The 12,698-nt window shown below is 34.6% G+C and overlaps 1 protein-coding gene across 3 annotated transcripts in view; it reads left to right on the top strand.

Annotated features, from left to right (window-relative positions):
• MAP2 (microtubule associated protein 2) overlaps positions 1 to 12,698 on the top strand; it is a 302,193-nt gene that overhangs the window by 140,618 nt on the left and 148,877 nt on the right. For 2 of the 3 annotated variants that reach the window (XM_032278413.1, XM_032278412.1), the window contains exon 1: positions 12,559 to 12,695. The exons of the other annotated variant lie outside the window; for it this stretch is intronic. The gene's annotated coding sequence lies outside the window, so the exon portion shown is untranslated. Of the gene's footprint in view, positions 1 to 12,558; positions 12,696 to 12,698 lie in introns of those variants that run through there. 3 annotated transcript variants of the gene reach the window in all.

The following is a 12,698-nucleotide window of genomic DNA, read 5'->3' as shown; positions in this document are numbered from 1 at the left end:
AAATTGGGGGTCATATTTTATTTTTTTTAATTGAATCATTAATGTTAGTTATCCACACATCTCAGGAAACTGAAAGACTAAGAAATACATTACCTAAACTGTTTTTGGATATTCCATTGCTCCCTGGGTACCTGATTATTCACATTATGCATTTTACTTATGTGAATCCGCTGTTGAAATTTTCAGCTAGAGGACTGAGATGCCAGACCTTAACTCCGCCAGATAGTTAGCCTCCTCTCTGCTATAGAATCAGTTTCGATTACATACAGAATATAGGAGAATACAGAGTAGTAGAATGGAGTTTTAAAAGCATACCTGTAGTATAAAAGCATATGACCTGAATTCATAACCAGTGGTTTAGTCTGCCTGTGTTCTGGTTTGCTCATTTATAACATGGGGATAATGAAAGTAATCACCTCACAGAATTGCTATGAGGATTAAACAAGTTAATGGTTGGTGCAAAAGTAATTGCGGCTTTTGCCATTAAAGTTTTGCCATTACTTTTAATGGCAAAAGCCGCAATTATTTTTGCACCAACCTATACAAATCGTATAGGTTGTATACATGCTCAAAACATGCCCTGTCTTTAGTAAGCACCTTATAAAAGATTTTCATTGTTATCTATAGAGATCCATGGGAACAATGCTCCTTCAGAGGTCATCTGAATCTAGTTCAAGATTAAGGACACCTGCATTGCTACCAGCTCCCCTACCCACCCTGATATATTTCTCTAGCTCATAGTGAAATCCCTTGGCTTCTCTCAGACTAAAACAACAATGTGCCTGGAATTTCCAAGCTCTGGAATCCAGTCCCAAGCTCTGAAGACCAAGTTGATATTAACATATCCCCTTGTGGGCACTGGCTGTGCTGTCCCTAAATTCCTTATGGAAGTTTTGGTCTCAACCAAGATTAAACACTGTGGAAGCTGAAGTAATGTACTTTCATCTGAAACAGACAGGTGTCTTATTCACTTTATAGTTTGCTTTGCAGTTGAAAAAATAAGCTTTTTTTCTATGCTTACCAGTTCACAAGCATCAAGTGCAAAACTTGCATGCACTAAGTGATAAAAATATGGCAAAAATGCTGAAGGTAATTTTCTAACTTTATGAGCAATATTTGTAGATTTTATTTAAAACATATAAATACAATCTTGGAATCCTCTTTGTGTTTTCATTTGTCTCCTAACAGTCAATGTGAAATGAAGGTCAGTTAATCTTAAAATATCCTTGATTAGAGCATTTTTTTCTGGATTTTTACCGGTTATTACTGATTACAGCTAATAAAAAAGGGATAATAGGAAAGGGAAAATGAATAGAAAAATGAAGAGAAATTCAAGTGCTTTAAAAATACATCTTAATTTGTAATATCTCTAAGTGTAGAAGACATTGATATAATTCACTATGCTTTGTTCTCAGTGCAAATGCATATTCACACATAGTTTGACACCCTGTACCTCATTTTTGGTACCCCCTGTTGGTTTCATGTGCACAAGAGGCAAATACCTTTACATCTGGTGAGGAAATAATTTATCTCAAGTTATTTTGAATCTTTTTTGCTAGCGTTTTTTAAAACTGGATTTGATGAACCAGTGGCACCAGCAACACCTGGGATGCTAATGAATACATAGTGGACTGAGGGCTCACCTCCAGACTTCTCAGTAGAATTGCACAAAGGCAAGGCCCAGAATCTGTGCTTTAGCACAACTCTGTGGAGCAAACAAAAACAAAAACAAACACAAACAATAAAAAACAACAAACTAAATGAAAACAAAAGGGGAGTCACAGTCTTCATGTCTGCTTTCACAGCTCCTTCCCCATAGATGGTATTGGAGGGCAGTGCAGGGTCTTACTTCATAACTGTAATGGTGGTTGTTGTTTAGAAGCACAGAAGCAAAGAATTGACCTTCTCATAATCCTCACCTCTTTGGCTCATAATCATCAGATCATTCCAGTCTTTCTTCATGCTTTATGTTATTTTAACTTTTTTCCGTTTATTTCTGAGCTCCACTTCCATTCTCCTCCCTCCACATGCCCTCATTGCAATATGTTGCAGAGATGCCCATGCTGTTCTATTTCTGCCTTTTTTCACTCAACACTGTTTAGAGTTTCTAACAGCTGCACAGGATGGCAAGACTTCTTCTGCCACCTGTGATGTGTCTCCGCCCTTTGCTGTGAACACCTAAGTTGTCTTGAGTCCCACCATCATAAACACTGAGTTCAAGCACTTCACTCAGATTCACCACTTGACTGCTTCACTTTGATTAGGCTTCGTGATTACTTTTACCATTTAATTTGTTATTAAATGTAGAGTTTAAAAACTCTTTTTCATTGATTGTGTTTCAAGCTGCCTGAATAACACGTATTAGGAGGAATTGCAAACTCAATGGAAAATACCTTTTTGTTTTTATTTTTTTGAAATAGGAACTTGCTCTGTCTCCCAGACTGGAGTGCAGTGGCATGATTATGGCTTACTGTAGCCTCAGCGTTTTGGGTTCAAGCAATCCTTTCACCTCAGACTCCCTAGTAGCTGGGAATACAGGCACACACTACCATGCCCAGCTAATTTGTTTTTTAAAATATTTGTAGAAAAACAGGATCTCTCTATGTTGTTCAGGCTGGTCTTGAACTCCTAGACTCAAGCAATCCTCCCACTTCAGCCTTCCAAAGTGCTAGGACAATAGGCCTTAGCCGCCATACCCTACCAGAAAATGTGTTTACATTACAGATTGAGTTACATCCGTGTGTTTCCTTAACTATTTCCAGCCACACTTCATAGCTTCTTTAAAATGTCAGTCATAGGTATGTCCTTATCCAAAGTTGTTTTCTTTTGCTCACATTTGTCATACAATTTTGTGATCTTTCTCTCTGGGGTGGGGTGGATAGTTTTTTGTTAACTAACCTAAGTTCCTAAGAAAGTGCAACAGGAAGTCACAAATCCATCCTCACTAGTACAAAAACATCTGTCCAGTGTGGGCATCATTTCTCAATGAAATATGAACTCTTGATACAAAGATCACAATGTAAGATTGTTTTCTCTTGTTATTTGCTTATCGGGTCTCTTAATAAAAAATGCTACCTTTGAATCTCTTGTCTGACTGCACAGATGTTTAAGAACATTTTTCTAAGCAAAGATTTTTTAATATAAGTAGCCAAGCATTCAATCTATGGAAGAATGCAGCCAGCTTGTCAATAATGATGAAATACTTTGTTGTCTGTTTTTCATTCTCCCTCACTCAGCAACTGCTGACTATGTACCTCCAGGCCATAGGCCTATTGGGAGTGACATTCACTCCTTCCAAGATAATCCTCATGATAGGATGCACTTAATTTATACTGTTGAAGAAACTGAACTGAACTGATTTGCATATCGTCAATACACGTAAGTTCTGAGTAGAGGTCCGACCATCCAAATTTTTATATCCCGTGCCATGGACTTGCTGTATCTAGCAAATTCTGGAATAATGCTGATCGCAGGTGGTTGGTGAATATTGACGCTATTCCGGATTTATAAGGCTGTATTAGAAGGCACGTGAAACTAAAATCTTCTTTGGAACAATGTCCCTGTTTAAAACTACTCTCATTGAGACCCAGCTGGGCATTCAGCAATGCCAGCCATTGAATAAGATCTTTCAAGTGCCTCAGCCTGCTTCACCTGTCAGACTGGCTCAGTGGTTTATAAATGAAACTCTATTTGTTTCTAGCGCTCTTGATCCTCCAGTTTTTCTCTATCCATGTCGCATATTCTTGCTTTTCCTTATTTGAGTGTCTTCACTCTCCTAACGCACATCATCAGTTTTCATTTAATTCTTTTTTTAAGTGATGTACAAAGAGTACTGAATCAGTCTTGGCGTTTCTGTGCTGTTTTATCATCTTCACAACCCCCGTTTGTTTTTTCGTTTTTTGTGTTCTTCTTCAGATTTTTTTCCTGTTGCAAAATAAGTTTCTTTTTCATCATACTTGGCTTTTAACTCATGAGTGTCAGTTCCTCAAGGTTTCCTTTTGTGCATTTCTTAACACAGACCTCACATCCCCTTTTCTCATCAGTCAGTCAATCAATCAATCATACACTTTGTTAAACAGCTCCGAATTAAAATAAGAAATCATAAGCAAATAAGAAGCATCCCCTTGCCACTAGAAAAATCTGTTTTTGAGGTATCACCTGCTTTTTTCTAATATGTCATCTATATGCTTATAGGCATTACAGTAGAAAGTATGTATAACCTGGACATTTGAATCCTTTTTTTTTTTTTAGCTTTACTGTATTAAAAGTAAATAAAAACCATGCTGCAGCACTATGTACAGTGATCTTAGTGACAACATATTTTCCTCCTCACCAGCGACTACTTCTTCCATTTTTTAGGTCAATGTCCACAACACAAATTAACATTATTTATTGTACACCAATGTAAAAGGAGCCTACCAGATATTAGAGAAAGATGTGTAAAACACATAGAGTTTGGCCCTAACTAACATAAAACCAAGGACATATATAGATGAATGTTGTTTATTTAAATGATTCCTTAACTATTTTCCTTGACTATGTTCCCCATTACTTTGGGGAAAATGGAAGAGAAAGAGTTGAAAAGGGGAAAGCAAAACAAAGATAATGGGAAAGTGAAAAAAAAGCAAAACACAGGAGTGTGGTAGTTGAAGAAAAAAGTTAGTGGTCCTGGGGGTATGGAAATTTCTATCCCAGACAGATCCACTGGCCCAGATTCTTACAACAGATATTTTTGCATTCCATTTGAAATAAAAAAGTAGATAGACCATGCCTAGAAAAAAAAAATTGAGTTCCATTTTACAGATATTAAATAAAACACTTACTTCTTCAATTACATGTTTGCTATTAGTAGCAAAAGGGAAAAAAGCCACAAAACTATGGAAAATGATACTAATAAAAATATAACATAACATGACCTCTTTCTCACCAACTGAATGATACAGTTGAGAAGGAATATACATATATAGGCATTGCTTATGTATAATATTTCCTTTTGATTTGAAAGCCAGTATATCTTTTACCTAAAATCCTTTGCAGCTAAGAAATCTGATGATAGAATGAGCCATGAAGTTTTAGTAGAAATAGAAACAGTACACCCACTCTTCATCTAAGTTCCTGTTTCTTTTCACACTAGGGATTTGATATTCATCATCTTTATTCTTTAGTTCCAATCAATAGGAGAATTTGGAACTTTCATGCGCATGTAGATGTATTATTGAATACATTCTAAATATTCAAAGTGTATTGTAGTTCTGTTTTATTAAAGTATCTATAAATAAATACCCACATAGGTAATTAGTTATCTCTTCTCATCTCTATTGTAACCTTGATACAGGGAACTAGAGGCAGAGGAGAGACTAAGCAATTATATATGTAATTCCTGGTGGCCATCACCCTAGGGCACACTGTCCCCTAAACGGCCAAGAGAATAAGTCTGGATTTTATACATTTTTGAAATGTGGATTTCAGTTATTCACAAAATAAATATATGCATTTTCAGAAATCATTCCACTTATGATACTGCATGTATTAAACTATCACAGTAGATATTTTATTATTTGAATTGGAAATATTAGACAATGAAAATAAATTCTGTAGGATCTTGCAAAATTTAAGCTTTTTCAGAATAACCTGGTAATGTTAATGTTAAAGATTACCAAATTTAAATGGACTGGAACTGGCTGCCCTCTTAAGTACTGCTGGCTCTCCACTTCAGTGAAGTTGCTGAAGACTGAAGCAGCAACAGAGGTTTAAAATAGTGAGATATATTAATCTTCAGTGCTTAGAAAGCAGTAAACAAAATAATTTTTTTTAGTAGGTTTCAAAAACAAATCAGAAATTTAGACCTACTGTCATGAAATGTAGCATTTGATTTGATTCCAATCTTTCATGAAATTGTAACGGCCCCACTTGTGGAGAATTTGATTAAATGAAGGTTCATTTCCTGCTTTCAGAAAGATCAGCCAAAAAATGTATGACTCCATAAGATGGTTCTGCTTGACTTGTTGGCTGCTAAATGAAAATTTTATTTATTAAAAAATCCTCCACATGAATTCTCTTAATTTTCCTTCATGATTTGCCCATTTCTCTTGCAAATATTGTTTGCCTATAGGCTGGTTGTATCTCCAGTGAATACATTTTATATTAACATTTAGGTTATGAGAAAGATAAAAAGTGACTAGTTATAACTAAGGATTCAGAAGTAGATAAGAAAATCTGCTGGAAGAATTTTTGTAGAAATAAAAAAAATAAGTAAATACTTTTTAAAACTTGAAGTAAAGGGAGAGAGGTTACTCAAACTTGCTATAAATGTGCCAGAGATGAAAAGTCTGGAATTTGTATCTTTAAATAGTTAACCAAGACCCAAAATAAATGAAATAATTATACTACATGTTTTGTCTCATGACTTCTGAAACTTTGAGCTCTAAGATTTTTGGGAAGGTAATTTATGCTTTTGTATATGAGCTTTAATGTTTTAATTTCAGTCATTCATGCATGCATGAATGAATATTTATTGAACATTTACTGTGTGCCAGTTATATATCAGACCTAGGTCTAGGTACTTGGGATATATTCATGAACAAACAGGCAGAGTCTTGCCTTCATGAAGCTTACAAGTAAATGACGAAAGACAGTAAAGGGTAAACATAACAAATAAATAAATTATATAGCATGTAGGAAGACAATAGATATTATGCAAAATGGAGTAAGGGGTATTGGGAGTAGGAATTACAGATTGCAATATTGAATCGGATGGTCAGGTGAGGCCTCCTTGAGCAGGCAACAACCGAGGGAAGACTTCATAGAATAGAATTGTCTCAAAGAAAAAAGTGTCCACACACCAAAATTTAACTATTAAAAATGTGTTAACTTATACAAGACATGGATTACATAATATGATGTGATGTTTTCTCATGTAACAGTTAAAATTTACCATGATGTGTGATGATTTCTGACTTGATAGAATAAAATAAGGATAGTGATGGTGTAAAGACGTGTACTTTACTTTTATCTGTACTTCCAGGATAGGAGGTAATTTCAACAAGATGTTTCAAAGCAAACATAATAAGCCCAAATTGTCAAACAGCAAAGTTCGTTAAAAACCCCTGAACATATATTGCACTCATATGACTCCATATCCTCTGCCAAGATTAGACCAGATAGATAGTAATTAAAATTATGATGTTTTCCTCACCTCCAGGAATGCTTGTATTTACACAATATATTATTTAAATATGAACTGATGGAATCTGAAATAATTCTGAAAGTAAAAATCTATGTTTTTATCTTATCTCTTTTATGCACAGCCTACTTACATAACAAGTAGTCGGTCTAAACTCCCAATCCTAGAAAAATAGAAAATTCTTAATTCTGTGTTTATCTCTTCCTTTTCTTCTATCTTGTAAGTGTAAATGGAAAATTCTTAATTCTATGTTTATCTCTTCCTCTTCTGATATCTTCTAAGTGTTAGGATGAATTACAAACTAATTAGCTGAAAAGTCCAGGGATTGAATATCTGCTCCACCACTTACCAGCTGTGTTCCCCTGGGCACTTTACTAAACCTAATTAGGCCTGTTTCCTCAACTGTAAAATAGAGGCACATGACTCTCAGAATTGTTGAATAAAATAGTGTACTCAAAAAGATTGGCACTTTATAGGTCTTAATCATTTTATCAGAACCATGTCATTTGCTTTTCAAGTTGGCAAATATTAGAATAAATAACTGAATGTAAGTTTCTGAAAAATGTACCAAGCCCATATGTAATAATAGGCATTATAGTATCATGGTGGTTTTGTTTTTGTTTTGTATGTTGGTGATTCTGAGAAAGGAAAGAGCCTTACGACATTATGTGCTTGTGGGAATTTTGGAAGCCATTATGAAAGAGGCAGAGCTTTAAATGAACCAAAAAGGAAGTGTAAGATTTGCGTTGGAAGAGACGAAATCAATGATTCCTGAAATAAACCAACGATTATGGTAGGCCTTAATGGATAAGAAATTTTTGTGAACAGAGCGATACGGGAAGCATCTTAGCTGTTCAATCTTTTGTCATAATAGCATAGTTCTGTAAGGGTTGCTATGCATAAATAATTTCACTTGTTGCTATGTTCCTAAAATACACATTTTACTTCCGTTTTTCATTTCATGTGTTTTTACTTTACAGTTGCCATTTATTTACTAAAAGCCAATGTGTAAAACATCCTCTCTCTACTAAGGAAAATGTGCTCTTACAATTTGTTTATTTAGTATGCATGTAATCATATAGCCTTTATTTATGCAGCCATGGTTACACAGTATGTTTGCAAAATATATACTTATACAAGAACACTTTTGCATTATGTTCACTATAGATCCTAAAACTTATGAATAAAGAGCTTCTAAAACAATGGCACCATAATATTTATTGCAGTTATTATTATGAAGGTACATTACATTAACAGAGTGCTGTCTACCCCAGGTCACTGCCACTCAGGTCAAGAAGACATTGTACATCTTCCTAGTCAATACAATCTCTCATACTACTTTCTATAGAGGTAAACACTATTCTGATTTCTGTCTCTGCATATTAGTTTTATCTGCTCTGAAATCTCCTATATTATTCCATATATTTAGTTTGGCACTTAGTTTCACTAGATATTGCCAGACAGTTTTCCAAAGTGGTTGTATTAATTTAAGCTCTTACCAGCAATGTATGAGAGTCTTAGTTGTTCAACTATTATAGTTTTCTTTTCGACCTTTTGAGAGCTTTTAATTCCCAACATAGTTCTTAAAGTATAAGGAGATTATGACTTTATGAACTGAAGTAGCAATTATTTTTCATAATTGTAGTTCATGTGACATTGTTTTAAAAAAGAAGTTTGGCTCACTTTACTTTGATTAAAGTATATGAGAAGAATAGAAGTTTGGGTATAGTCATTTCATAAGCTTAGGTGGTAATGTCATATGAAAGCTAAATACAGCTTTTAAGCTAACTATTTTACTAAATTGCAGTCAGACTTTGAGAGCTGACAATAAGAATAACCTCTCTTTCTTTCTCTCTCCCCATTTATACCATCCCATTGACTTCACCTTGATAAGTGAAACAAAAGTGTTGATGGAATAAAGAAAAATGAGAATTTATTACTTTTAAAATTGTGCAAAATTTGTCACTGAAATATGGATATCTCTGAGGTTCAAAATGGTGCATAATTCAAAAATAATTTGAAATGTATTATGTACATACATTTGGATAAGAATATAAGTGATTAAAAAAAAAATCACCGCACTAAGATTCTAAATGAAGTAGCCAAGCCAAACTCTGGTGATCATGATTCAGATGTATTAAAGCCTGATTCAAGAGCAAGTGGAAAGTGATTTCCAGTTATCTTGTCTTACTCTTTGCCCTCCTTGTTTGGAATAAATTCACCCTTCTCATTGCAGTCCAACTCTAATCAAAATCACAGTGAAGATGTCAAAGATGACCGCATGCAACCCATATGTCAATATGCTTTTTACTTTTTATAAATATACTTTATTTTGTAATTTGTTTTTTTATCTAAGTTCAGTGAAGATACTGAATATTTTCATTTAAATATTTCCTACTGGGTTTTATGTATAAGACATAGTTAAAATATATATAAAGTAAGGCAGATAGTTATAGGACTTTGGGCTTGGATAATATTAATATTATTTTCAAATTTTAAGTAATTTAATAGTCCAGAACTCAGTGGCATAGAGTACCTAGTAAAATTAAGTAAAATATCAAATAGACAATTAGCTAACAAATGTAGTTCATTTTTTAATCATAACAAAATTTGTGGCAGGAGTCAAGTGATTCAAGGATTCTACTATTTCAGGGGAAGTTTTGTCCCTCCATTGTTTGCTGTCAGAATTATTTTCATGAGTTTCTCAACATGTGGATGTTTTTATAACTAGCAACTCAGCTTCATTGATGGTGTATGGTTAATAATTTTTATAGTTTTCTATGAAAAACAAAAGACAGCCAAAATCTAAGAATTCACAAAAGTATCTCAATTATCCGTTGTCTTGTATTCTTAGAAAATGACATATCTAAGGGCAGTAATTATATTTCACAGATCGTACTTATTCCACGTTGGAAACAAATGGGAAAAAAAGAAAAGAAAAAGAGTATATCAACTCATTCTCATGTACTGAACTAGGTGTTCCTAAATATTAAATGACACCCAGAAAGTATTAAATGGTTTTTGAAAACTGTGCTATATTTTTAGACTGACCAGGACCATTATATATGCTTTCATGATAGAATATGATTCATATTTCAAGATGTAAGTCTTAGGCATCATTTTTTATGTTCAGAAGTGAACAGAAGACAATACATTAAAATAAAACATTCACTTTGAAAAATCACCTTATTGTCCAAAATCATTGGAGTAAAATAGACATTTAACAGAGAGATTATATTTAAAGGGGCATTTTTTTTTTGCGAGGGAGAAAGAATTCTAATCAGTACGTAGGATTCACTAAAACCTGAATCTCTTGTGATTATTACCTATGGTAGTCATATTTTTAAAAATGTGATTTATTCATTTTATAGCTACATACTGGGGAAAGAGGATGGTAATGGTGGCAGCAACTGTGTTTTAGACATCAAAAAAAGCAATATGACCCTATCTATAGATGAGTTAATCCAAAAGTGTTGAATCATATGAACTGAATTGAAAGAACAATTTGGAAAGAAAATAAAACAGTAAAATATGAAGGTCAAAATTCTAACCATAGTATTTACTGAGTGGTTGAGAAAGATTTTAAGAAATTTGCGCCCTCCAGTGGTTGTTTTGGAATGAATTATTATCATTATTTTGTAATTTTAAATTTTACCTAGGCTCTCCATTTTCCAGCTCCATTGTTTTTGGTAACCCAGGAAAGTTTACCTTGTCTATACCTAGGAGGAGCCTTGGGAGACCAACTCAATTTGATTACTCAGTTTTATGCTTGCAGAAAGAATAAGGCCAATAATGATAAGAGTGCCTAGTATATGATGATGAAGTTTAGGCTCAACAAGATAGGTTCACAAAAGGGCAATCATGCTTGATTTATCTGATTGCCAGACTGGAAATGAAAGAAAAGCAGTGACATAATTACCCCAGATTCCTCAGACCTCAAATAAAATCCAGCACAGATATTTGCAAAAGTCTTCAGAATGATTGCAATGCATTTTAAAGAAGGATATCACTGCTTTAGCAAATAAAAGAAGGCTTACAAAATCAAAGACAAAGGATGTTTCTGGAATCTGTGTTGCTTGCAAATGGAACAAAAGAGAGCAGGGAAAGAAAGTCATTTGGTGAAAGAAGAAAAGCAGAGGACCGAGTCAGGAAACGCTGTGGGTGCCTGTTTTGTGAGCTTGGTCATATTCTTTGAGCCTCAGCTTTCTCACCTATGAAACAAAGGATGTGGACTAGGCCAAGTGGTTTCCATGAAGCCAGTGTTTGGACAGAGTCAAGGGGTAGCAGAATTGATCTCATACAAAAAAACTGTAATTTAAATATTTGTGAAAGCAAAATTAGCTAGTGATTAAAAAACTGGGCAGAAAGGTGGCTCAAGGAGAATGCAAATTTATCTTAATGAATTCAAAATACAGTGTAAAACTGATGGAGCTGATCCTTTCAAGAAGGAAAATAAAAGCAGCATATCATCTTTTTCTCAATTTCCTTCCCTGTAGTCTCATTCTCCTCTCTCTGCCATCATATTTTTTTCTTTTGACTTTCTGTTTCCGGTAACCATGGTGATGTTTCTTCCCAGCAACCTTCTTCACAGCTGGCCTTTTTGGTTCTCATCGAATTCTGCTCCATTCACTGGTTCAGGTTGCTAACAATGCTGGGTAAAAATTAATTTATTTATTGACATTCTTCTCCTTCCCTTTTCGCCAGGAAATAAATGCAGGGAATCATTCCACACTTAACCTCCCTACACAAGGTGCACTGTAAAACAGGGATGTTCAACTGCTAATTTCAGTTGCTAACATGGAGGTTATACAGATGATGCCAAAGATTGAATTCTCTGCCCGGGCCCTCAGGGACTGAGAGTCCCAGGACCAAGCTGGTTGCCACCTTCTTTTGCTTTTGTATGTAAATAGAATGAAATAGATTGCCCCCAGACATCACATATTGGCTCTGGTTTTCTAATTCTCTTTGCGGCTTTTTTTTTTTCCTTTTTCTCTTGTGAGGAAAACATGGCCAAGGGAATAATTATAACGGTTAAAAGGATATTGAATTTTCTGTAGGAAAATATACATAAATATATGCATTTCTTTAATGAGCACAGTTATTTTGGAATATAAATAAGCTGTATACGATAGTTTAAAAATATTGTAATTATCTGCCAATGACAAAACATCAAAAAATCTCTGATGTCCTTAATGCAGATAATAAAATTTCCCATAAACTAGTACTTAGTTACGTCCAGTTTGTGTAGCTTAACTTGTTTGTAATCCTATATGGCTGAAAACTGTTTCTCTGTTTAAGCTCTGCGCGCGCGCGCGCGCGCGTGCGTGTGTGTGTGTGTGTGTGTGTGTGTGTGTGTGTGTGTGTGTGTGTGTCTGGCATTAACACAAAGGAGACCAGATGATGACATTCATAGGCTGATAGACTCGACTCCTGGGGACACACTTGGATGGAGGCAATTAAAATGCCTGTCAGGCATTTGGTACCAGAAGCCCCTATGGCAAACCGCTAAAACGTA

The sequence above is a fragment of the Sapajus apella genome, unplaced genomic scaffold (assembly GCF_009761245.1).
Source record: "Sapajus apella isolate SASKATOON/1434 unplaced genomic scaffold, GSC_monkey_1.0 scaffold10, whole genome shotgun sequence".
Classification (NCBI taxonomy): domain Eukaryota; kingdom Metazoa; phylum Chordata; class Mammalia; order Primates; family Cebidae; genus Sapajus; species Sapajus apella.
Note: the sequence above shows the minus strand (reverse complement) of the source record. Positions and strands in the feature narration are given on the sequence as shown.